At 43.3% G+C, this 27,359-nt stretch overlaps 1 protein-coding gene and 1 pseudogene across 2 annotated transcripts in view; both read left to right on the forward strand.

The window, feature by feature from the left end:
- The window catches only part of HBS1L (HBS1 like translational GTPase), a 520,713-nt gene that overhangs the window by 125,082 nt on the left and 368,272 nt on the right, over positions 1 to 27,359 (forward strand). The gene's annotated exons all lie outside the window — the stretch shown is intronic.
- On the forward strand, positions 1,740 to 3,152 carry LOC144761404 (ubiquitin-protein ligase E3C pseudogene; annotated as a pseudogene).

Raw genomic sequence — 27,359 nt, forward strand, 5'->3', positions numbered from 1 at the left:
TGATGCGAGGTAGGAGTGATTGGACCGGTGTGGTGGAAAGCTTTGTAGGGATGGGTGAGTAGCTTAAACTTGCATCTTTCCTTGACTGGTAGCCATTGGAGATTGTTGAGGTGTGGAGAGATGTGTTCATTTTGCTGGATGTTCAGAATGAGTCTGGTGGCTTTCTCGGGGTTTGTAGTCTGCATAGGACATAGGCTGGGATTCCGATTAAGAGGGCGTTTCCGTAATCAAGTTTACTTGTGATAAGAGCCTGGGTGACTGTTCGTCTGGTGTTCAGTGAGATCCACTTGTAAATCCTGCATAGCAGTCGCAGGATGTGGAAGCATGATGAGTAGACCGCATTGATCTGTCTGCTGATGGACAGGTTGGTGTCAAGGATAATCCCCAGGTTCTTGACACGGTCCGCAGGAGTGGGTGGGGGGCCAATTTCGGGGTGCCACCAAGTAGCTTCCAGGAAGGAGTGGTTATTGCCGAAGATTAGATCTTCGAATTTGTCTGTGTTAAGCTGGAGGCAGGTTGTTTTCATCCAAGCAGCGATGTTGCTTATGCAGTTGGTGAAGTTTCATTTGGCCGTGCTGGTTGATCTGTAAAGGTAAGGATGAGCTGTGTAACATCGGTTTAGGATACTATGTTGATGCCGTGGGCTCTAACTATGTTCGTGAGGGGCATTATGTAGGCGTTTACGAGTATTTGGCTGTGCGACAATCCTTGGTTCTGAGGTGGGGGGACATCACTGATATCTGAACCTAAATCAGTGATGACAATACTGTGCATGGCAAGGGCGCAAGTTACAATTACTTGAAATAACTATAACTGTATAATGGCGAATTTTAGTTAAAGTACTTTATTCACAGCTAAAAGTACAAGAGCGTAGCAAAACACTTCAGTTTAGCCTCTGGTTAAATTGCTTCCACACCATAAATGTGGAAAATCGTTTTTTCCCCCCAGGTGACCGGGGGGGGGGGGGGAGGGGGACTGTAAGCACATTTACTGTAATTGTGAGTCATGCATGTGTGATGTTTGGCCTTTAGAGTTTTGTGAGGGCAATTGTTTTCAGTCTTTCTGTTAGTTTATCGTACTCAGGCATACGTTGGGTCTTTAGGCAATGTGTGATTAAAAATTATGCGATTGTTGCATTTTTAGTAGTCCAAGGCTTGCAGTGATTGTTCTTTGTTACTAGCAAATAGGTAGATCATGGTAAGCTGAAGCTTGCTTTGGTCTGGGCAGAGACTCAGGCAGCCATGTTCCTCTATTGCAGTGCCCATCGGAATTCAATAATATCAAGGTAACAGCGATTCTTATTAGACAGATCCTCCAGGATATCGCCATTTTGCGATTTCGCGGTTTGCCGCGAAATCGGCACTTTTGTAAAAATGCAGCGATTTTTACAAAAGTGCCAGCGAAATCTAGACATCCAGACCCCTTTCAAGGGGAAGGGGCCGGTCTGTGGGGGCGGGGGGATGGATGGAAAGAGCCATCTGGTCAGTCTCAGGCCTCTGGTGGCAGTGGTAGCTTCCGTGGGAAGCCTGGGGAGGGGCCGTTCTGTGGGACCCTCCAGGGGTGTTCTCTGCTGATTGCACGATCGAGGGGAGAGAGGGCCGCGTTGTAACGCTCCAAGGAGAGCATCCGACCTCTGCGGGGGGGGGGGGAGCTGGTTCTTGTCTAAGTCAGCCACCAACCAGACACAAAGCCAGTTGGAGACACTGGCGACACGTGCGAATGGTATCCATACTGCGTCGGGTTTGGAGCCGCATCTCTAGATGGGATAAATAATAAAGATGTTTAGCTTTGAAGGAGATTTCAAGACGAGACCCAAGGTGTCACTTGGCGGTGCAAGTAGAAAGGAAGAAAAGTCATCTCTTCTGCATAGGACTCCGGAAGAAAGACGGAAAAGAGAGGAAGAAAGACGAAGATTAAAAAATGCAATAATTATTCAGTCCTTTGTACGAGGTTACAAGGACAGAGAACATCAATATTCCATTCAGAGAAGTGAATTTGATCGCTGTGCTGCTTTGACACAATCAGAGGGAAATGTGTCCATTACCCATGAAACTAGCCTGACTCTTTTAGTACGGCAACTTCTGTTTTTTTTATAGGCAAAAGGAGGATTCTAAACGTTTGATGTGGATATGTCAACATTTAATCAAACAGAATGCTCAGTTTGCAAAGCAGCTGACTGGTCCCGACAGACGGACATGTCTATTTCAGATAAAGAGGTTGCTGGGGCTGTGTTGCAGATTGTTGCAACACTGCAATGAAGACAGTTTGAATGTTGCACTTACACTGAGAATGATTGAGGTATTTGCATCTGAGAGTACATATTTGCCTAAGTTGCAGGATGCCAACTACGTAGCATCAATAGTTGAACACATTTTGCACTACATGATAAAGAAAGGATACTACAGGTCTTTTTACTTGTTAATAAATTGCAAACTTTCGTCAAGCATTGAATACACTGATGTTTCTCGAGTTCCTACTGCAAAGATCCTTCTTGAGAATCTTTTAAAACCACTGCACTTTTCATACCGTTCTTGTCCAGAGGGCTCAAGGATTCAGATCTTCACTGCCTTTACAGAGGAGTTTCTGGCTGCACCTTTCACCGATCAGATATTCAATTTCATCATTCCAGCGCTGGCTGATATACAGATTGCCTTCCATGAATTCTTTCTGAATGCACTTCTAACGTCTGAAAGCCAGCTTTCAAGAAAAAGGGATAAAGCACCCTGGCTTTTTTATTTTGTTTTAAGAGTTGGGGAAACATATTTAGAAACTCTTTCAGAGGAAGGTTTACTTGTGTATTTGAGGGTGCTGCAGACTTTTCTGTCACAGTTACCAGTTTCAGCATCTCATACAAACTCACAAGGAAGTGATTCTGAAGATGAAGAGGAAGCCATTGGCCAGATGTCAACTACAACAGGTGATGGGAAAATATCCATTCAGTACACCACAAAAGAGTGCCTCAAACTGGACACAAAGCAGCAGACTAACAACTTGCTAACATGGTCTGGAGGGACTGTGCCAGTGAAGAAGTCTTCACATTGATGGCGTCAATTTGCCATACACTAATGGTGCAACACCGAATGATGGTACTCTGGAGTCTCAGCGAACCCGCTGAGGGAGTCCACCGCGCCAAGGGAGCCACTCACACTTGAGGTATGGCATGGCACCCCTTGCCAAAGCACTCCCTCTCCCCTTTTTGGGGAAGGATCCAGTATGTAGGGCTTGGAGTCTCAGAGACCCCTCTGAGAGAGTCCACTGCGTAAAGGGAGCCTCTCGCAATAGAGATAGGGAAGGGATACCCCTTCCCCTGGGATCACAGCCTACTGGACTTTGGACGTTGCCTTGACTCTTCTACCGGTTTGTGTCCCCGTCACCCTTCCCCTCCTCTCCCCATGCTGTGTCTCTCACCCTCCCCTCCTCTTTCCCGCCTTCATTATCTGTCTACTTCCCCTACTCCAACCCCCCTCCCCTGAATCTCTCACCTTGCCTTCTTTTCCCCTTACGTATTTGTGCTTATTGTCTATCTCGACCTTACAAGTAACTATGTTGCCATGCTCTAAGAATTGTGTAACCTTTGTAATGATGTAACCTGTAACTATGATCTGATGCTCATGTAAAGCGCTCTCATACCTCCGGGTCTAGCCAGCGCTATATAAAACTTTAAAAAATAAACTGATGGCTCTTTCAAAGAAAGCCGTGTCTGTAATTACAGGAACTTTTAATGCAGCTGCACAGACCAGGGGATCCGTCCCTGCTGGAAGCCCGACTCTGCCCCAGCCCTTCTGGGGGCTTCCCTCACTCTCCTGGCTCCCGGACCTTGTCTGGAGACGTGCACTGCCCGGGCCCCTGAGGGCCCAAGGGGGGACTTCAGTGTCCACAGACCGCAGCAGCTTCAGATAGTTCAAGGACAAGAGGAAAACATCAGTGCCCGGCGGCACAGGCGTCCACGCACTTCAGACCAACACACTGGGAACAACACACACAGACCACAAACACACCAGGGACCAACACACACAGACCACAAACACACCAGAGACTAACATACACAGACCACAGACACACCAGGGACCAACACACACAGATATCTGTGTTTGTTGTAGGAAAAACCGCCAAATAAAATGCCGCTAAATTGCCGCTAAATTTCCATATTTGTGCCGCTAAATTTCTATTTTTGTGCCGCTAAATTTGCTAATCCATGCCGCTATATCCTGGGGGGTCTGTTAGAATGTGTATGGATAAACAATGTAAAAACGAGCTCAGTGGCATAATACAGTTGCACTTTTCAATAATGCAATAGGAAAAGAATAGTGATACATTGGTTATGTTGAAAATTATGTGTATTTACTTAACTACTTATGCGTTATGTGCCATTTGTCCGATGGGAACAATGGAACAAGAAAGAAACAATAAAACATTACAATTACAGATAGCATACACACAACAAATGAATGTTTCCAAAACTATAACAAGCAACCACGTAGAAAAATTATCAATTGAAATCGACCCCCTGTATCAGTGAAAGGGATCTGGTAGCTGCTTCGCTTGTATGTGCCGAGGACGTTTCGACCCCCCTTACAATAGTCTCATCGGTACCAACAGAATGTGAAGACACTGAAGAATAAAAAAAAAAACAGTGACCACTCTGTACTGTAATTATAAAACGTGTCAAAATAATTAATAATTCACACTGTACTTGAGAGAATCTAAGGTACTTCAGACAGTGTGCACACCAACCAAAGTGCCCAAAGGAAGGGGTAAGGATACTCACATTGGGCACCCTGGACGGTATGGTAACTGGGTAAAAAAAAACATACAAATGGGTAAACAATATCATAGGGAACTCTAAGAACAATGGCAAGATTTGCAGTGGGTTCGCAGGATCATAGGGAAATCAATGGGTTCGCAGACAATGCTTACCCCCAAGGTGAGGCTGCTGACTAAGCAAGGCAATTCTTGATTGGAGGTACAAGGCACCACAAGAGTGCATAACCGATAATAGGACGGTTGCAGAAAACTGCGCGTGCACCTAATGGTCTGAAGGATTCTGCGATCAAATCAGAAAGCGGGCTGCACGTATCCAGCCCCTCACTCCTTCAGTGTCAGCTGGAAGACACTGCGGTGTTCTTCCTTTTGACACTGAGTGGCCAAAACTTGACTTGGAGCGAATGCCCCAGTGAGGACAAAAGGAGGCGTGGTCCTGAGGTTGTCGGGGTAACCTGTACACCCCGGCTTGTGCGGCGCTGTGACGAGCTGAGCGCTGGGTGTCCAGCTTAAGGAAGAAGGAGAGAAAAGAGGTGGAAGGGATGAGAAGGCAATGGGTACATCCAGTGGGTAGCGCTATTGGGCAACTTCCACTGCTAGACTCTTATTAGCCACGGACACTGTATTGAACACTTTGCAGACTTTCCATCACTGTGACTCCATTCAATATTTCTGCATCCTTCTGTTTTTTTCTCATTCTTAAGTGTCCCCATATTCTGTTGGTCCTGATGAGACACCATATGGTACATACAGGGAGTCAAAACACCGTTGACATATACAAGCTACCCGATCCCTTTCATTGATACAAGGGCTCAATTTCAATTTTTCTATGTGGTAATTTGTTATAGTTTTGTAAACATGAATTGTTTTTGTGTATGTTGTCTGTTTAATTGTAATGTCCTTTATTGTTTCTTTTTTGTTCTGTTGTTCATGTGGGACATGACACATTACGCACCTGTATTTAACCCCTTTAGTGCTGCCGTCGGCCAATGGTCGTCGCAAGCACTACCTTGCCAGTGCTGCGCACGTCCGTTGGCCGACGCGGCCGCACCCGTTTCTTCGAACGTTCAGCACTGGCGCAGAACGTTCGAAGTAATAAACGGGTTAAGAGAAACAAATTAATTTTAAACATAACCTATGTATGACTACGCTTTCCCTATTGCATTCTTGAACAGTACAATTGTATTCTGCCTTTGAGCTTGTTTTTTCATTGTTTATCCGTTCACATTCCTAATCGAACCACTGTTTTTCTTATTGAGTAGGGATGCCCTTGTTTTAGGTTAGCATTGGAATTCAATGCCACTCCTTTCTAGGGCCTCAAAATGTGCATTGTTGAATGGAAAGATCCAGTACTCATCAGTTTGGGACATCTGAAGAGCACCACATGGGGTTTGGAAAACATTCCAGTTGCCTGCAGGACTGTCTTTTGGGCTGAGAGTAAATAAATAGCTCAGGGAAGTTGCACTGCAAAAGTGGTTCATCCGAATGGTGTCTTGAGCTCTAACATCTCCCTTTCCACAGTGTGGCTGAATAGAAGTGCCAGTGCTCTCGTAGGTGACTACCTTGGTACATGGGAGATAGTGGCACAAGATTTAAGTCTCGCCAGCATTACACACGTTGGTCATATCAGGCAGTAAACCTTTTGGTAAATATGAGCAGTTGCTGCTCTGGTTCTTTTGGTTGATAAGAAGTGTTCTCTCCACGTAGGACCCAAAATAAATATTCCAGCTAGAAAACCTAAAGCCCAGGTTCATCAGAATGGGAAAAAGAAGAAAGCTTGATGGGTATAGAGCCAAACTGAGTCCTCTAAGGTCTGGCTTCTGGTGCAGGTCATGCCCATTCTGGGTTTAGTGATTCTCTTGATCCCCGGAGTCATGCTAAGAATGGGTGTGACCCTCTGGTGACTCCACCTGTTCGCATCAGTCTTTTAAATGGGCGCGCTGATTTCAATCCTCCACAGTGAAAATTCTGAAGCACCATCCAAAAGTGGATCCCCGGCAGACTGGGAGGCCTGGATTTTGTCCGTTACAAAATGGTGCTTGCCTTCTAAACCAAATGAGAGCCCCAAGGGCCACATGCGTCTATATCGAACTCCTTCATCTCCTAGTTTCCTGATGACTGCTTTGAATTCAGCTTTGTGCTGGAGTGTTGCCTGGAACACTTTTCTTAAATTATGCAAGTTTGGTCTTGGAAGGAAACATTGCCCAGTTCTCGTGCTGTTTTCAAAAAGGCTTCCTTATCCAAGTAATAGTGAAGCTTAACCAGGGAGTCCATGACCTGTGCTGTTGCATAGGTCGAGCACAGTTGCTTTCCTGTACCAGGCTGTGACCTAGACGCGTAGTGTGGAGAGCACGGAGGTTACTTTGTCCTCACTTAAAGGGTCATGTAAACTCTCACCACTTACACTGATAGACTCTTATTAGCCTACGATAGCAGTGCTTCAAGTCAATGGTCCTTGTGTTCTTGCACTTTCTAGGTTGTTTCTTCATAGTCTAGAGTTAACCACATTCAGTCGATTCAAAATTCACCGCAATGGATTTACATCTCAAATCCATATAGATGGCGTTTTCAGTTAATTTGTGGCATCTTCCCTACGCATTCCATCGGTATTCTTCCAGTTATAGAGCAGATGCGGAATTTATCTGTATATTGTAACTTACCCAGCAATGCATTTATTTAAAAAACATTTTTAATGGCAGTCTGGTCGCTCTAGTTGGAATTGATAGAAAACTGCCAGAAAACGAAGGAAATATAGTTTAAAAACCTACCCTAAATGCCTGGCTCAGTCGAGTGTTATGATTTGCAAGCATGCTCACTATTATCAGTAAGGAAGTGAGGAAAATGTGGATAGGGGATCAGTCTTTGATCGGGACACGGTTGAAATGGCATGAATACACGGTCTGGTGACTTCATCTTTACATTAATTATTGGTAATTGTGACCCTAAATGATTGACGCTACAGAATTACTAGTAAGTAACTTTTCTTTCAATACTTAGTTGCTTTGCACTCATGTTACGAATAATTGGTGGTAAAGTCTACTAAACAGTCATTCAAACTTTTTATTGCATGTTTAGTCATTTGTTTTCTGTTTTCTTTGAAAAGTATTACAGGTTTACTGCTTGTTTTTTATAAAGATTTGTGACACTTAGTAATTAAATGCCATATTTTTCTTCTTTCCTTGCATGATTTGCTGTGGATGCCTTTGTTTTAAACCTTTTCTTGCGACCTTATGCATCTGAATATTATTGGCTCTCGTAAGGTAAGGAGCCCTATTTTGTACTTCTAATGTTTTAGCTTGTGTAAACAAAAAACATTTTCTTGCCACAACACCTTTAGATGACACGGAGAGGTCTGTTGGCAATCTCCAAATTACCTTCAGTGATCAGGAGAAAATCATAAGATGCTCTCCACCGGTGAATGGGGGTCTATCATTATCTGCCTTAATGAACAAATTACCGATTGAATCGTTTCAAGACACAGTGAATGAGCAGGCTACTGTAAAGCCTTTCATGAATGCCAGCTCATTGAGTCTTATTTCAGACCCTAACAGTGATTTGAGTAGATCTCATGAACCACTTGGAGATGGGCCATCTGAACATTTTGCCTTTGAGCGTTTTGAGACGAAGTATGAAATGCCAGACTTAAAATCACTGCTCATGACCAGTCCATTTGATAATTCTTCTGTTACACAAAATGAAATAGAAAGTGGTGTGCATAAAGGTACGGCGCAGAACTATAGTGCAATCCCTTCCCTAAAAGACAGTTTGGAAAATGTGCATCTTGATGGACTAGATTGCCGCAAACAGAAAAGTCAAACAGAACTGTTCGGCAGCCTTCAGTCAGTACTTCTGAGTTCAGACTTGGAATTATCCTCAGAGAAAGACAGTTTACTTGTGTCGAAGTATGGTAGTCCGTCTTTGGCTGATCTGATTCAGGAACATGTGGAAAATTATCCAAAGCAGGGACTGACTTTTAGCGAGTCAAGAAATCCACCTCTGCTTTCATTTCCAGAGCAAGATCTGGCATCTTCGCTGTCTCTGACCGAACTAGTGGGCAAGCCTCTGGGCCATCTTGGAATGCCAGACGTTATGGAATCTTTGTCATTGTTGACTTGTTCTAGTACCTCCAATAAAATAGAAAAGGAAACCTTTTCACTGACAGAGTTAATCTCGGGAACAGTTGATAAAGTGAATGTGCCTTTGGTAACTAAAGATCCGTGTGAGTTCCTGTTCTCCGAAGTACCAGCTTCTAAAGCAGAAGATAACATTGATCTAAGAGATTTGATAAAATATCCAGAAGTTCTTGCAAAGCCTGAAACGGGCATGTCGAAATTGGAAACTTCGCAAATAAAGTCTATGCGGTTAAAGCGTCAAAGGCATGAACAGTTGCTTGTGGAAAGTAGTCAGAATAAGAAAGGACTGCTTCCTAAAAGGCATGTTCAAAGCAGTAGCTGGCCAAAGGCTCTCACAGCACCTCCATCAGATTTTGCATTAACACTGTGCTTTAGTTACAATTCTAAAGTGAGGAAGACTGCTTTGGGTGACATTCAACAAAAGGTCCAGATCAACCGACAAATCCAGGCGGACAAGGACAGTATAAAGGATCCTTTGAAGACAGTAATACCATTTGATTTTAAAACGCCATCCCCTGATGATATTGTAAAAGCCAGTCAAAAGAAGGCCTTTACAAGAGACTAGTTTAAAACAAAGACTTGTGTTGTATAGCCGGAGCCTTTTTGTTTTTTTTAATTTTTTATAGTTGCATGTATATTTTGACCAACTAAAAAGAATATATTTTGATGAGGATTTTATTTTCACTTTTAACTGTGAATATTACCGGCTTACTTAAACTATATTTCTATTGGGGAATAATAATGAATTTAACATGGTCTTGCTAGAAGGTAGGCAAATTAGTAGTGTACAGAGCATGGGACACCTTTCATGTTTATTCTCGCTGCATAAAGGGACATGCACTTAAAAAATGAAAATCTAATTTCTTTTAGGAAACTTTCATGTCAGCCAGAGAATCTAATCCCGCAACCTCTCTGGTCCTTTGTCTTATACTTGCATGGGGTGTTGAATGGGTGTTGTTGGAGTGGCAGGCCATTTGTTTACACCACATAGAGAGTATCTGGGTGATAAAATCTGCTACAGCATGATTTTTATTTTTAGAGTGCAGGATGAAGTCCCCAGTGTTCTATCATCCGTTTTGTTTGGTGACTTTTTTTTAAAGTCTTGTAATGTAAGAGATGCCCTCTGTGCATGCAACGAGTAGTTAGTGCCTGATTCACAAGCGTAAATTTACAATTGTTTAGGAATTCACAAACCTGCATTTTAATAGTAAGTTTACAAGTGCGGAGACTCCGCAGACTGAGAGGAGAACTCCGCACAAAAGATACTACAAACCAATCTTATTATGTGCAGAGTTCTCCTTCCCGACTGCGGACTCTCCGCACTTGTAAACTTACTATTAAAATGCAGTTTTATGAATTTCAAATCAAATCGCACATAAGTTTAAGTTTACCTTTGCGAATTAGAGCCTTAGTATTTAGTAGGTTTGACTCCTACTGGCAAAGTTTTCAGATGACTGCGAACTCCCCATTCCTGCATCCCCCCATTGTTTAAGAAATACTCTTGTAGTACCAGCCACCAGTATTTAATAAGTACACTGCCAAATCTGCAGTGGGTGTATAAAAATTCCGCTTTTAACTTGTTCATCTTCTTTTGAATGATCCTGGAAACATGACCAATTTCAGGATCACAGGGACCAAATTTTCCATTACATTTTATGTGGGAACATTTTAAACGCATACCAGGCTTTGAAATATATTTTTATTTCTTTTGTGATTGCTGCTTTTAATGCTGAAATGTAATACTTGTCTCTCGAAGCTGCTAAATTCTGAAATTTATAAACTAATAGAGTGGGATTGTCAGAAGTGCTGTTGTAAGTATTTGTTTATGTATGCATAATTTCCCTAATAAAACGGGGGTAAAGATGAGTTTTAGTTGTAATACAAAAACTGTTAAAATGTGTTGGTAATGAAATTATAAACCACGGCTCACCTCATTGCATTTATCATGCCTCACATATGACGTCACAGTTGCCATCAGAAATAGACATCATTTGTGACATCACCAATGCAACCAGTTATGGGGCATCATAAATTCTAAACTGTAGCTCTACCACAGTCCATGGGTATTCTCACAGAAATTTTAAATTTCGCATCACTCGTAACAAAGTTTCAATTCTATTAAGGACACGTAGGCGAGGACTATGCTCCACTTTCTTATATTTATTTCTTCCAGCAGAGCTCAACTATATACATAAACTAACTTTCCCAAAATACCCAGGGAAAAGGACTACAAACAAAGTTTAACCAATCACAGTCCATGTCCTTCCATAACAGTATATCTTCTCTAGACGACTTCCTCTTTCTTGAGTGGCAGAAGAGAGTCCGAACTTTTCTCCTTTTTCGGAATCGGCACCTACGGAAGACATATATTCAAGTCATAACTGTGGTGTCCTAGAATGGATTCACCATTAGTTCACCAGAAAAATATCATGCACCTTTGAAAGCTTTGAAAGGTTTCTTTAGAGAAATTAACAACTATCTCTCATCAAGGGGACAAATGTCCTCCGCCATATTCTTGTATGACTTCATCTGACCACACATAGTTTGGGAAATCTGTTGAAAGCTCCGTAGGACCCCAGTTTCAAGTTGGACTTAGTTCCCCTGTAGATGTGGAAGGTGACACCTTGTGGAGTAAGACTGTGACATCTAGAGCTCTCACATCCGAAGCTGTGCAGAAAGATACTAGACAAAGCAGCATCGTAGGTTTTGCAGAGAGCAGTTTTCTTGACAAATACTCGTTCTTTTGCCAAAGGCGAAAGTGGTTTAATACCACATTAACATCCCAAAGCCTGGAATACCTAGGTTCCTGTGGAAAGGCCAAAGGAATCCCTCTCTTGCTCTTACATCCCACCAGACGTTTTCCCACTGAGGAACCTCGATTGGTAAATGACCTGCAGAAATGGTGGTGTGGTACGAATTGATCATCCTGTAAGCCACTCTGCAAAGCCAAGGAGGGCAAGAGGTTCATTATTTGGACAACTTCATACCCCTTGGGATCCTCACTGTGTTGAATACACCAACAAAACCATTGTGACTCAGCCGACCTGTACCTTTGCATTGTCCCATCTGCCCATGCTGATTCCAAGAGTGTCTCAGCTTCTCGTAAAAGACCTGGGACTCTCCATCTCTCTTGATAATCCTCCATGCCATTAGGGGCATCTGCTCCTGTAGGATTAAAGGGTGAAACTCACCCAGAGGATTCTGAAGGAGACCCGGAGCATAGGGTAGATGGATTGGAAAATCCCAAGAAAGTTCCAGAAAAACTGGAAACCATACTTGACACCTCCTGAATGGCGTGATCAAGACCGCCTTCTGTCTCCGCATTTGTGCAGACAACCTCATGATCTTCGCAAAGGGAGCAAACACGCAGCCCATCTCCTGTGACTAGTCCTGTAAGAAATAATCAGTCACTTTTCTTGTGAATCTCGTTTCCAGCTTAAGTGTCTGGCCATCTGGTGGTCCAGAGAGGAGGCAAAGAGGTCCACCAAGAAGGGGCCCCACCGATCGCGTTAGGTCTGGAAAACCTGAGTGTCCAGCTTCCACACTCATGTTTGTTCATTCCCTTGAGCACCACTCCGATAATTTGTTGGACACTCCTTTAGGTATTCCGCTGTAACTAATAAGTTGTTGGTCAGGTAATAGGTCCAAAAGCGTTTGGCCATGTCCGCCAAGACTTTGGATCTGGTGCCCCCACCAAGTGATTTATTTCTCGGACGGCTGAGATGTTGCCCACTTTTAACAGGACACAACAATTGACCTCCTTGGTCCGGGATTGTACAGCGAAGGAACCTGCCATTAGTTTGAGGCAATTGATGTGTCCCTGCCCCCCCCACCAGACTTGCTGGTGTTGGACTTAATCACTATAACCAGGTCTGAACCAAATATGTCCCGCCCATGCCAGGGCTCCATGTGAGCTAGCATCCATCTTATTTTGATTCTCACCTCCTCCTTTAGAGGGATTTACTCAGAGTATTGTAGACTTGGATTGTGGTGGAACGCCTTTAGCCTCTGACGGGCCCTATAGTGCAACAAGCCCGGGAATTTGGCCAGAATGGAAGAGGATAATAGACCCACTACTCTGGTGCTTACTCTTTTCCTGTTGAATTTTTGCCATTTTCCTGGAAGTAAGGCTGAGGGACTTCTCAGACTAATTGATGACGAAGCCCAAGAATGTCGTCTGTTTGGATGGGGTCAGCAGAGACTACTTGGCGTTTATAACAAACCCTACATTTTCCAGCAAGTGCGTTGTTGATTGTAATTGAACCCTCTGAACGGACACTGGTCCATAATGAGGAGTCGTCCAGATAGATGATGAGGTGATACCCTTGTGCTCTGCAGGATTCTACCACTGGTTTCAGCACCTTGGTGAAGCACCAAGGTGCGGAAGAGAGTCCTAAAGGTAGCGTCTGGAATTCGTACAGATGGCCTGGTCACCGTGATTGTAAGAACTGGCGATGAAGAGGAAAGATTGGGAACGTCAGGTACGCATCCTTTAGGTGGAGGCAAACCATCCAATCATCTGTCTGGAACAAGTTACATAAGAAACGGATACCCTCTATCTTCAAGTGACAAACTAGCCAGCCATTGAACTCCCTTAGGTTGAGGATGGACCTTTGATCTCCATCTTGCTTCTACACCAAGACTAGGTTTCTGAGAAAACCGTTTGGGTGGTGTTGAGTTGGGGTGATAGCATCCTTGTGGAGGAGGTCCTCCACTTCTTGGCTGATCAAGTTCATCTGATCTTGTGTGAAAACCAGGGGATGTGGGTGCGAGAGTTGGACTGGGGAACCCTAGAATCCTATTTGAAAGCCATGAACCTTTTGCAGTACCCATGCGTCGGAGTTAATTGCCTCCCAGTTGTGTAGGCATAAGGCCAAACGACCACCCACTCTTTGATGTGAAATAGGGCAGACACTTACTGGACTGGGCTCTGTGAAACTGCCCTGTGGAAGAGACTCATGCGTAGTTTCCTGCTCGTCTGGTGGAAAAGAATTCTCCGGAACTGGGCTGTTCCTGATTTTTGCAGTATTTCTGTCCCAGGGGAAGGCCTTGGTATAGAAGCTGCTGGCAGAGCACCCTTTGCAATGGCTGGCCTTGACAAAAATGCGGGGGTGAAAGATTTTCTTAATCGAGGCCTCGGCTTTGTCCAGAGATGTAAAAGCGGCCTTGAATTTGCACAGTTCTTTCCCAAAATGCCAGAAAATTCCCCCCTTGAGTTACTGCCATTGTCTGAGTGGAAGCCAAGTCCCCCAGCTTGGGGTCGACCTTATTAGGAGGGAGCAGCTTCTCTCCATAGAAAAAGCGCAATTGGTGTTGCCTACGAAAATGACAGTGCGTTATGCCCATGCAGAAATGTCCTCCTGGGTGATGTTGGAACCTGAGGCTTTGGACCCCTCTGCAATCTGTAAGTGGGCCTATCACAGTCAGTAGCTTGTCCTGGCACGACTTCCATGACCTGTTGATACCCTTCATGGGGTCTCTGATGCATTTTTGTAAGAAGGTGGCCATGTGAGTATCTATTTTTGGAATGAGGCCTACCTTGCCAGTGAGGTAAGGGTGTAGACATTTTGCCCTGAGTTTTGGCTGAAAATCTGTTTCCTAGGGCTTCCTAAGGCGGATAGGAGGTAGTGGCTTAGAGGGCGTGCTGTTGTAGAAGGACATGGCCTCTGATTGGTTGAACTTTCTTTGTAGTCCTTTCCCCCTAGGTATTCTGGGAAAGGTAGTTTGTTTACAGTTGAATTCTGCTGGAAGTAGTAAAGATAATAGCGTTGAGGATAATCCTCGCCACCCTTCCTGACAGAATTGCTTGCTTCATAAAATAAAGAGAAGAAAGGGAGCTAATATACTAAAGAGGAGTCCTAATGAAGGGACTGCATTGAGAGGCAGCACAGCTGTTTGCACCCAGGTATCCCCATAGACTTTATGTAGAGAAAAAGAAGCAAAAGTATTAAATACACTTAGATGGTTAAATCCATAAGTAAGTGGGCCATCTAGTGGCAGCATTAATAGCCTCGTGTCTTAACAGAGGCTGCTGCACTTTCCCTATGAAGTACAGTATTGTCAGGCATATGAAATGCAGCTTTGAGGCTACAGTTCCACTCTCATACTATCCTTGCAGAGATTATACATAGATAAAAGACTTCTGAATCTGTACTCGCAAGTAATATGTATCATGATTGACGTTAAATGCACATTAGTCCCAGAAAGGCAAACCAAGGAGATTGTAGGAATTTAAATATGTTAATGGCAATCTTCTTGCTACAGTTGTAGATAAACTTAGTAAGCAAATTGCTTCAAATTCTGCAGTATATTCCTCTGAAATGCTTTTTATTTTTCCTCAAAAGACAAGTAAAAGTGTATCACACATTGCAACAAATGGAGTTGCTAGCTGTTTTGATGTGAAACGTTGGCACATAGTCTAGAAAACAATTCACCATTTTATATATATATATATATATATATATATATGTACACATACATTCTTTCTCTCACTAGATATGAATATAGAGCAGCTGTTTTATCGTTTTCTTTCCAAGATTTTGCTGTAGGAATTTTTAATAGAAAAGGTTACTGTCGGGACCATGCTGCATCGTTCCTCGTTCAAGTGAAAGGGGCATTATTGCCATTTCGCCCTGTACTAGACCTCTGATGTTTACTTTTGGATTGTAACTTATTTTAGACTTTTTTTGGGGTGGGGTGGGGCGGGGGCTTGTCCATCTTTCTAGTTTTCCCTCTCTGCTACACATGGCTATCACGTAATTTTTCCATGAAGGGTTCTGTTAGTTGAACTCTTTAAATGGCAGGAAAAGCAAGATGATCAGCTTTTCACAGCCGGTTCCATTATGAGTTAACTTTACAATTCCCAGGTTAGTAGACATATGCTGACTTGTGGAGGGTTTTTACCACTTTGTGTCAACATGTTTATCACCTTTTTAGCAGATTTTTCAGACTGGCTGATCGAGTTAACCAAATAACAAAGTAGGGTAAAGGCAGTACCTCTGTTTTTGTGCCAGGTGTATTGGTGCTCTGTACAACTAGGTCTTCTGTTGCCTTCTCTAAACCATCTCTGTGAAATAAATTTGCACTGTGAGCCAGTAAAGTCAACATTATTATTTTTTTAAACCACATATGAGACTAAACCTTACCTGGTCTTTACTGACCACACTTTGTGCACATTTTATTTCTAAACAATTCAGTTCTTTGAACGTTTGAAGTTGTGCACAAAATGAGGACTGTTTCTCTATTTTGACTTCCGTTTAAAATCAATATATTTTGAGCGTTCCATCTTAAGAAAACAAAGACTTCTGGGACGATTATGTAGGTGTCAAAAACTGTGATTGGAGTTATGAAAGCTATTCCGTTTGAGGAACTTCTAAGATGATTGATGGTCTAACATGTTCTGCGGTAGACAAAAAAGTTAGGTAGTTAATTCCTTTGTCATGGTCCCTTGAGTTATGCAAAAGGAAGTGGAGTCGGTAAAATGCGTAACAGTAATGCTCTGTCAATGATGTGCTATTTAAATCAGATCACAATAATAAAAGCACTCAGTTGACTGAATGGCTCGTCAACGTGTTCTCTCAGCCACTGCAGCCAATTTAGTTCTTGCATCGAACTTGAATTCCCTTTTCTATTAAAATCGTAATTGAGGTGCTAAAAGAAGACTTTCTTCATACAGTGGATTGTGAGTGGACTGGCCAATAAAGGGCAAAGCTCGTGGAATGCAACAAATTCAAACATCTCAAATTGCCGGCTGTGATAAAACCAAGTTAATCCAACTGGTGGAATGTTCTAGCCATAGATCTGCTTTTTTAATTTGTGGGTAAAGGGTTTGACAGGCTTTTGTTTGGTTCACATTCCTGCACAGAGAAGAGCACAGTCATGCAGATGTCACCCTTTTATCAAATCCTCTGTCATAATCGAATGCTCACGACTTATAGCATACCTCTATATATTAAGAGTGTGTTATTGCATATAGTGGTTCTGACCTACCACCTATTTCCAGGGTTAGGATTCTACTTTTTTACCACCTTAATATGCCAGAACCTATTGGCAATTAAGCTGTTTTCGGATAATCCCTAAGCAGTGCCTGCTTTTCCATGAGAATCTGTTCTTCAGTGAATTAGCTCTTCGATTTGTGGTAAGCTGTCTCGTGTGAGCAGAGGGTGTTCTCTCAAAAGTACATCTTTTCTTTAGGAGTTGGCAAAGGATCTCATTGTTCAGTTCTGATTTGTTTGAGCTTGAACTGGCATGCCTCTCTCTCTCCACGTTCATTGGAACAGTGTTGGAAAACTTCTGAAGCTGGGAATTTCCCCCCACAGATGGAAATGTCACACCTGCAGGGCATTGTTAAATAACACTTGCTGTGACATAGAGCTACACACTCAAGTTGAACTGTGATAAATGGCGGTCTCTGGAACGCCTTTTTTTAATCCAGCAACTGTATTGTTACAATCAGTTTCGAGTGATTGTGAAAACTGAGGAACCCAAGCCCATGTATATTTTATTATTTCACAAAGAATAAGTAGCCACCTACTTCATTAATTTTGTGGTATCTTTTTATTTATTTATTATTATTATTTATAACACTTATATAGCGCAGCTATCACCTTGCAGGTATCCTGGCGCTGTAAACCGTATAACTCCTGAGATGGAGAGCAGTGGGGGCAACAGATAAGGAAAGCCAAAGTTTAACTTTTAGGGAAAGAGCCAGGTTTTGATCCGTTTTCTGAAAGGGAGGAGTTCAGTAATTTGGCGAATGTCGAGGGGTAGGCTGTTCCAAAGTTTAGCGGCAGCAACTCTGAAGGATCTTCCACCCGTCCTGACCTTGTAGACTCTTGGTATTGCGACAAGACAGGCTGTGGAGGAGCGGAGGGCTCTGGTTGGGATGTACCACGTGAACATGGATCGCAGGGGTTTGGGCCCGACTCCGTGTAATGCCTTAAAGACAATACAGAGTGATTTAAATGCCACTCGCTGCCTCATAGGAAGCCAGTGCAGCTCGGCCAAAGCCGCAGTTGCCGAGGATCTCCTTGTCCAGCCAAGGGCTAGTTTGGCAGCGGCAGATTGAGCTCTTTGGAGTCGGTCAAGCAATACAACTGGAGCCTCTAACAGCATCGCGTTGCAATAGTCAAGGCGACTAAGAATAGTACACCTGACTATTAGCGCCCGGGCTTGTGAGGGGAGAAGTGGCATGATCTTGCGTAGGGATCGCAGGAGGGCCGAGCAAGTGGACACTGTTTTCGCAACCTGAGTTTCCATGCTAAGTTTGTTGTTCATCATGACACCCAGATTGCGAACGGTGGTGACCGGTTGAGGCTTTACCAGGGCTTCAGGGGGCCAGAAATCGGCTGGGAATAAGCGAGGGATCCGACTTCCGGCACAGTACAGAACCTCGGTTTTGGAGGAGTTAAATTGCAGGGAATTTTTGTGCAACCAACCAGCTGTGTCTCTCAGACAGTCGTGAAATGATTCCAGGGGGATTGATTCTTCCCCCTCCCAAGAGAGAATAAACTGAGTGTCATCAGCATAGTTTATGGCTTTTAGATTATGGGATTTTATTAGCGTGATCAGAGGTTTGAGGTAGACATTAAATAAAATAGGGCTGATAGACGAGCCTTGGGGCACCCCATGGGGGACTGGGGAGAAGGCAGATTGAAACGGGGGAGGGACACAGCCTGCTTCCTATCATGCAGGAAGGAGTGAAACCAAAGCAGGCCGGTGCCGTCAACCCCTGCCTCCCTCAGTCTTTCCAGCAGAGTCACATGATTGACCGTATCGAATGCGGCAGACAGGTCCAGCAGGACCAGGGCTGCTGCCTGGCCCCTGTCTGCGCGCATACGAAGGTCCTCCATGGCAGTGAGAACAGCTGTTTCGGTGCCATGGGCCGGACGAAACCCAAATTGAATTTCGTCCAGGATGTTATTCAGGTCCAGGTGTTTGGAAAGACAAGAGCTCACCCAGCGCTCGACGATTTTCGACGGGAAAGGTAATCGGGAGATAGGCCGATAGTTCAGTAAACACTCGGGGTTCAAGGAGGGTTTCTTCAGCAGTGGAGTGATGAGGGCCTGCTTCCAAGGAGCCGGAACAACCCCGCAACGCAGGGATTGATTGCAGATTCTGCGAAGGTTACAGAAGAGTTCCACTCCGAAAGCTTTCCAGGTGTTAGGGGGCCGAGGGTCAAGAGGGGAACCCGAAGAAATCCCGCGAGCCAAACTATCGGAGCCGCCTCCGAGATGGGGGGAAATTCCCGCAGGCATGTAGTGGGAGAACACCCTGGGCTTATCTTTTTGTAGTCAATAGAGTCAGCTCCAGGGCTAGTGCTCAGGTTATGGATGATCGTCTCGATTTTGTCCTTGAAGAACTGTGCGAGATTGTCACAGTGCTTGTGTGGGAGGGATAGTTTTTTTGGCAGAGTTGGGGTGGGTGAGGTTGTTAAGGATCTGGAAAATGCTTTTGGAACTGTTGGCGGCTGTAGCTATAGTGGAGCAATAGTAGATGGATTTACATTTAATAATTGCAGCTTTATATTCCAGGAGTTTGTTTTTCCAGATCAGCTTGTTAGTGTCGGAATATCCTTGCCTCCATTTCCTCTCAGCCTGTTTGCAGGCTAATTTAAGGGCTTTCAGGGAATCATCAAACCAAGGGGCTGATGCTCTGCCCTTAGTTTTGCATCTTTTTAAGGGAACAAGGGAATCAGTAATTGAGGATATCTTAGTGCAGAAAACCTCGTAGTTGTCTTCTACTGGATTGTGGGGGGAGAAACTGTCTTCCACTGGAAACACGGCACCAGTAGTTTTCAGCCTTCCTAGAGCTTTCCAGTCTCTATACATGAATTCCGAAAATCTACTGTGTGTCGGCGTACTGGTCCCCTTACTAGTAATATACAATTTAAGAAGGGAATGATCAGTCCAGCTCATAGGCAGGATATTGTTCAAGTGTACTAGCTGAGGGGTAGAGAAGATGAGGTCGAGTCGATGCCCTGCTTTGTGAGTGGGTTCCTTGACCAGTTGTTGGAGTCCCACGCAATCACAAGAGAGCACTAGATTGTTCCCGTGTCAAGAGTGCCATTTGACCAAAGGTTAAAATCACCTAAGATGATGAGCTTATTGTGGGAGGTCGCCATGTTGGTAAAGGAGGTAAGTAGCGATTGTTGTTGTTGGGAGCTGAAGGACCCAGGAGGTCGGTAACAGATAATTGTCGTGAAGATGGCTCCTGTGTGACTGTTAATGGAGAGGCCTAGGAGCTCGGTCCCAGCGACCGAGTCCATGTCTAGGATGGTAACGAGCCAAGAGGCTCTGTAGATAATGCCTACTCCACCACCGCGGCCTTTGGGTCTAGGGAGATGCAGGATTTTAAAATCCTGTGGACAGGCCCAGTCTAATTCAATTACACAGTCGGCGTGGGTCCACGTTTCGGTTAGAAAGAGGACATCCAGGTGATGGGTATCAATCAATAGTTGAATTTCGTCAGCATGCTTTGGCAGTGATCTTACATTAAGAAGTCCCCCCAGGAGCAGGCCCCTAATAGCGAAGTCCTGCACTGGAAAGGCATCGTCAGTGAGGGTGAGATGACCTTCGTGCGCATGCTCTCTCAGGTTGAGCAAGGTTTCACGACTGTAAAGCGGGGGGAAGCGCAAAGCCTTGTGTGAATTTGGGCAGAGTGGCCTGCGCTCGTCGCGTCATGGTCGCAGACGGGCTTGCCTTAGGCGCGCCCTCGGCGCGCTGACGGCGCGCCCGCTGCGCTTCCGGATGGCATTCGTTTTTATAAGGGAGAGGGGGATAGGGGTGTGGCTTGTCGCGGGGGGCGTGGCCAATCGTCTCGTGGGCGATGGCGGCGCTGCGGCAGGTAAACACACAGATTGTTAAAATCACAAGTCATGCAATAGTTTTAAAATATAGCAGCAAGAGGCTCCCGGCTTCCGCCTCAGGAGAAATACAAAAGACGCCTGCTTGTAGATCAGCGCGGCGCTTTATAGTGCAAAAGGGGCGTGGCTTGTCGCGGGGGCGTGGCCAATCGTCTCGTGGGCGATGGCGGCGCTGCGGCAGGTAAACACACAGATTGTTAAAATCACAAGTCAAGCAATAGTTTTAAAATATAGCAGCAAGAGGCTCCCGGCTTCCGCCTCAGGAGAAATACAAAAGACGCCTGCTTGTAGATCAGCTCGGCGCTTTATAGTGCAAAAGGGGCGTGGCTTGTCGCGGGGGGGCGTGGCCAATTGTCTCGTGGGCGATGGCGGCGCTGCGGCAGGTAAACACACAGATTGTTAAAATCACAAGTCATGCAATAGTTTTAAAATATAGCAGCAAGAGGCTCCCGGCTTCCGCCTCAGGAGAAATACAAAAGACGCCTGCTTGTAGATCAGCTTTTAGTGCAAAAGGGGCGTGGCTTGTCGCGGGGGCGTGGCCAATCGTCTCGTGGGCGATGGCGGCGCTGCGGCAGGTAAACACACAGATTGTTAAAATCACAAGTCAAGCAATAGTTTTAAAATATAGCAGCAAGAGGCTCCCGGCTTCCGCCTCAGGAGAAATACAAAAGACCAGTAATATTGTATTGAACAATATTTTGAATGTTATGACGAGCCATTAAAATCTGTCTGTTAGTCCAACAGACTGAATCTAGAAGCATGGCTGATACAGCAATAGATCTTGCTGTGCCAGCTTTTTACTGTGATTTGTACCCGTACTTTTCAGCTTGAAATGTAGCCAGTCAGGTAAAACTCTCCAAAAATAGTAGAACTTTGATTTCTTCTCTTTCCCCAATAACCTGCAGTCTTTTTCCAGACTGACTGACGGTAGTGCAAGATTCAGTAGTCTTGTGTTAAAAACACAATATACATAAGGTTTTACAGTTTCAGTCTGCAGAATAGAACTTCTTCCATCACAAGGTACTAGGTTGACCTACGAAGGTCTCTTCTGTGGAATTTTACCGGATTAATACAGCTGTAATTTACTGGATTCTGAGATGTTTGTGCACGTTTAGAGAGCTTAAAGGTGATAGTTAGCAAAATCAGTATTACGGGGTGCGATATACAGGCACCTCATATCCACTATTGTATTTGGCTCTTAGGACTTTCTTTATTTTTTGGAAAATATTTAATAATGACAAACACTACTAGTTAAGCTCCAAACTAAATAGAAACTAGGATAAACAGTTTGAACCGAATGTTGAAAATATACTGCGTGGAGGCTTTGTATTACTCCATGCTGACCCATTCATACAAGTGGGAGCCTTTATTAGTCCTGCAGATACCTTATTTCGGTAGTATACTATTTTCATATTTATTCACCCTACGAGTGAAACGCAGTATGGCAACTCCTAAGTTTTCAGCAGCATGGGTTCAATCAAACCAATAATGATCCAAGTTTATCGAAAGCAGTTCTGTTTGTTGGATGCTATTGCCCCTTGTTTTATCATTCGCTTTCTGTTGGAAAGAAAAATTAATACAGAGGGGACCAATTACATCCAGTGTCCATCATATAGGTGCATCGTTTCTAATAGGAAGTTCAATACATGCACGGATTTCAGTATATCTTCAAGCTAGAAAACCATTAAAAGGTGTTAAGTAGTTGCGCAGTATTTTATGGCACAAGTGAGTTATAGTCCGCATCAATTATGTCATATTACAATAACATCTAAAACACCTGTGTTGCTAGAAACATGTTGTGAATTTCATGTAGGTTGACCTACGTGGCGTTTTTCTTCTCTTGTGCATAGATTCGCTGCGCTTGTTAATAAGTGGCTGGTGAAAGCTTGCAACTGGTTATTGTGCGCCACTGTAGATGCATTGAACTTAAAAATGTCAAAGATGTCAATGTTTACTTTCCATAGTAAGCATCTGTATCAGTAAACCAATTTTTCCATTGTCATTTGGCGAAAGTAGCTTACCTGCTAATGCCAGACATTTTTCATTCCTTACAGTATTTTTGCTACTAGAATAGATTCGTCTAGACACCATTATTGTAAGGTAATGGAAGTGTTTCGTGATTTGTAAGGTAATGGAAGAGTTCCGTGATTTGGACACCTTTTTCTTAGCTCCTTCTTTTTGCTGATTTTGTAGGCTGCAATGCACAACCTAACTTAACTACAGATCTTAAAATCAGCAACCGTGCATTACCAGGAAAAACAAACTAACACTATAAAACTGCTAAGTGTGGTGTAAAATTTAAATCTTGGGTATGTTAGAAGTGATAGCTTATGCGCTTTCTTCTGAAGGATAATGCTATCTGTTTAAAGACCGGAATTGTTCTAGGAATACCTACTCACGGATGTTGTACACCAGTGAATTGTATTGTATTTAAAAATCCCGGCCTCCAGCTACAATGCAACACTGCTATTTTCAATATGTTAGATGTGCTGTTAAATGTGCTTAACTTGGAGAGTGACATTGCTGCTTGGACTGGATTTGATCTGGGGCTGGCATTTGATAACGTGGCCAAGTTCACGGTTTTAATCCTGAACCAGGGACAATATCACCTTGCATAAAGTCACATCTCATACTAGGGTGCTGCACTGGCAAATATAAGATGTTCCAGTTTCCAGCACTACGTCTAATCAATGAGTAATCATACTTGATTGCTTCTACTATGTGCTTTTAAATAACCTACCTAGTCTGAAAATGCAGCTGTGTTTTATCAAGCGAAGCCAAGATTTCTGGTGTACATCTTAAGTAAGCTGATCATTCAGTGTGCAGGGCATATGGGCAAACACTCTCATAATGTACATTAACAACTTCCCTGGGTCTGATCAATGCCAAGAAGTTGTGGACTTCATACGTAAGGTTTGAAAAATACCGAACGTTCAGCAGAAAGTAATTAGTACCAGCATGTCTTTCCCAGATCCCAGGCAGAAGTCTCCAAAAAATGTTAGTCAGCTTACTTGATTGAAAGGATTCTTCCTCATTTTAAACTAGCCAGTAGAAACTTGCTGTAATGGTCAGAGATGTATGTATGACGGAACGACTAGGACATTTACCACGAATCCCTTACAAACGACACTTTGAACCACGACAACGCCTAAACAACGAAAGTCTTTACAACAACTTTTTCACCACAAGTATGCCTTTTCCACAAAAATTTAAGTATCTTACAGGTGAGTATAAACCCTTGAAACGCGCGTGTGTAATGGGTATATACTTACAAAATACTTACATTTCCGTTGTAAAAACATGCATGGTAAAGGCATATGCGTAGTAGAAAATTAACAGGTAAGTTTAACCCCATTTCTATTTTTTTTATAACACACTAACTGTATATATATATATATATCGCCCTATTGACCCATAATCCCTAAACCCTTACCACCCAAAAACCAATAAACATCTTACACCCTAAATGTACCCTTGCCACCCAAAAAACCCATACTGACCCTAAGAAATACCCCTGCCATCCAAAAACTCACCCCCATCCTATACCCTAAAAACACTCTTGCGACCCAAAAACCCTTACCCACCCTAAAGCCTAAATTTACATGTACTACCCAAATAACTATACCCTCCATAAACCCTATAACCTTGCCATCCCAAAAACTATACCCACCCTACAAATGCCCTTGCCATCTCAAAACCCATACCCACCATAAACACTAAAATTACCATTACCGCCCAAAAACTTGTACCCCCAAAACCAAATATATATATATATATATATATTGATCAAGGGCATCCGCCCGAAACGCGTCATTTTGCCGTTCTGAAAATGGTGCAATAAAACATCTTGCCTTACTTCTGGATTCGCTGGTCTTTGTTCGCCACTTGCTGGAGGTTCAAGATCGTGTGTTTGGATTTATATATATATATATATATATATATATATATATATATATATATATATATATATATATATATATATACAAACACTCAATACTTGCAAAATGCTTACATTTGCATGTACCTTTTTTACCACGCATTTACCATTCATGCCTTTACAATGAAATTCATTGTAAAGGCTTACTTGTGGTAAAGAAATGTCTTTGTAAAAAGAGTCGTAGTAAAGACTATTTCGTTGTAAAGCCTTTGTTGAAAAGGCAATTGTGGTTTTACCGTCGTTGTAAAAAATCTTTCCTCTCAGCGACAGATATGTTTGTTAAAGCCTCAGCCGCAGGGCTTTGACTCGTATCTGCTTTGCTTTCTTCCTGGCTGCTAATCCTGAAAATCTGATAGTACATTCGTAAACAGAAACCGCGACTTCTGCTTTGTGATTTTGTTCTTTGGCTCTGTGTATAGAAAATCCCAAATTGTTTATAGTTTCTTTTTCATTTGGTTTTATGAATACACTTCTAAAATAAATATTCTCAGTAGGAAGGTTAGCTCAGCAATGCTGCCATTATTTGGAAAAGAAACCTATTGGACCAGCGAAAATAACTTTCATGCATCTTTATTATAATTATTAGATCGTAGAAGATTCTAGCAGGCTGTAGGTCGCAGTCTCTTTTGTTTTTTTGCGTCTCGGTACCATAATTCTTGAAACTTTATGCTAGATTTTCACAAAGTTAAGAAACGGCCATTGAAAGAAAATAGAAACGCGCAAGGAGTTGATAATGCTTAGATAATGAGAACACTGCAGGAAGCTGGGTATAGTGGCAGGTAACAATTTTAGTCAAATATGTCCACAGGTTTAAGTACCTGCTTTAAAGGTGTGAGAGGAATGACGTGTGAGAGGAATGAGCAGCTAACTAGTTTCAGTTGTAGTGAAACATATGTCTTTTTTCGATCGTGCAAGAAACTTGTCGATAAGATGCAGGAGAATGGTGGTGTAGGTGATAAATATATTTCTTGTACTGTGTATCTGTATAAAAAACACATTGAAATGTAGTTCTGTATAGCAAAATATCGTTAGCTGTCATCACATGCCTGAAGGAAGGTCTGAAGGAAGAAATGTTGCAGGGACTTTCTAAAATGTGTTTTGGGGATTTGAACCTCCATGTCAGATGACAAGTCCAACAAATAAAGATGGCTGGAGACCGAATTGAAGAAATTGGCAGTGGCTTTCCCTGCTAAAACTGGAGGGGCTTTATAAATGAACTCCAAATCAGTACAAAGCACAGTGGTGTTTAAACATGTGCAGCTTCGTCACACAAGGCTTTGAATGTGGAAGAGTGTAATGTTCACATGACAAGTCAGCTTGGTTATAGTATTTGTCCTGATGGCGGTGAATCATTTGGTACCAGTCCCCACCACCATTGGTATCTGCTGTGCTTTACAGTAGTTGCACATTAACATTTTTTCCGAATGTTCAAAACATAAATAGTGTGCATCTCTACTCCTACTTTCATAGATTATATCCGGCCTAATGTTCGAAAATGGTGACCTTTGGGCTGCACTTCCTTTATCTTTGGACCATTAAACCTTAAGACCTACTTTATCTGAACTGCCGATTTGCTTTAAGCATGGATGTTGTCATAACTTGAGTCTAAGCTTGAACATTGTGCCAATTTGCATGTTGTACTATAGTGAAGTTGTAGGAAGTGCGAGTGCTTCTATTGTCAGCTGTTTTATACACTTCCAAATCTATCCACTTTACACCTTAATGTCAATATTGCCATAGATGATTTAGTAGAGCACTGGCATCATTTGTGCAGAGGACGAATATTAATTGCTTCAAGATGCACCCTGTTTTCTGCTTTCCTGTGTTGAGCAGGCAACAGTCATGCCGTGGAATGGGGGCTTAACGTAGAGGGTCAGGAGTTTCAGAACAACTCCGGTGACGCAGAGGGTGAGGAGAAATTAGTTCATCCTGGATAGGTATGTGAGAGCTGTATTATCTTTTGTCTCACTGTGTGTATTTTTGAGTCGCTCTCCTAGGAAAGGGCAAGCGTGGAAGCCCGTGACTAAGGTTTACCCCAGACCAGAATTCCTTTTTGTCTAGTCTCCAGTTCTTCAGGCTGGTTTCTGTCCTGGATGAGCGGTTGCTGTTGTCCCCACAAACAGCTTTTCTTGCTGCTCGATCAAATTCTTTTTCTTCATTATCTCACTTCTACCTTCTTAATATTCGCAGTTCTCCATTACCCACAGAGCTAGATAGGCTGGAAGGATTGTGGTATTACATGTGTCAAAGACGAAGCTTAGGAGACAAGCACAGGGAGACAGACATTGAGTCTTCCTGTGCCAAGCAGCACTTGGTCTTTCTGTGCTCTGAAGAGGACGGAACAGCTGTACTACGACTCCTCAGTGGTAGACACTTAGTGTTTCTGGCGGATACAGCTAAACTTATGAGGTGTTTTTTTTTTAGCTTTGGTGTGCTATCTTAGTGCAAGGCACAGCTGCCACCCCATGACTATCTTCCATTACAACTGCTTCTGCTAAAGGATCGTAGTTAATGGCACTCTTGTTTTAGGCGATAGAGGCCAGAAAACAATGGGCTGAGTGAGTCTTTGTTTTCTGAGTTTCAGATTTGTGGCTTGCAAGTGAAAGGCCGTTCTCCTCAGCGAGTGGTTAAACTACTGCACTATTTTATTAGCAGAAGAATTAAG

Source organism: Lissotriton helveticus, chromosome 6, assembly GCF_964261635.1.
Source record: "Lissotriton helveticus chromosome 6, aLisHel1.1, whole genome shotgun sequence".
Lineage (NCBI taxonomy): Eukaryota > Metazoa > Chordata > Amphibia > Caudata > Salamandridae > Lissotriton > Lissotriton helveticus.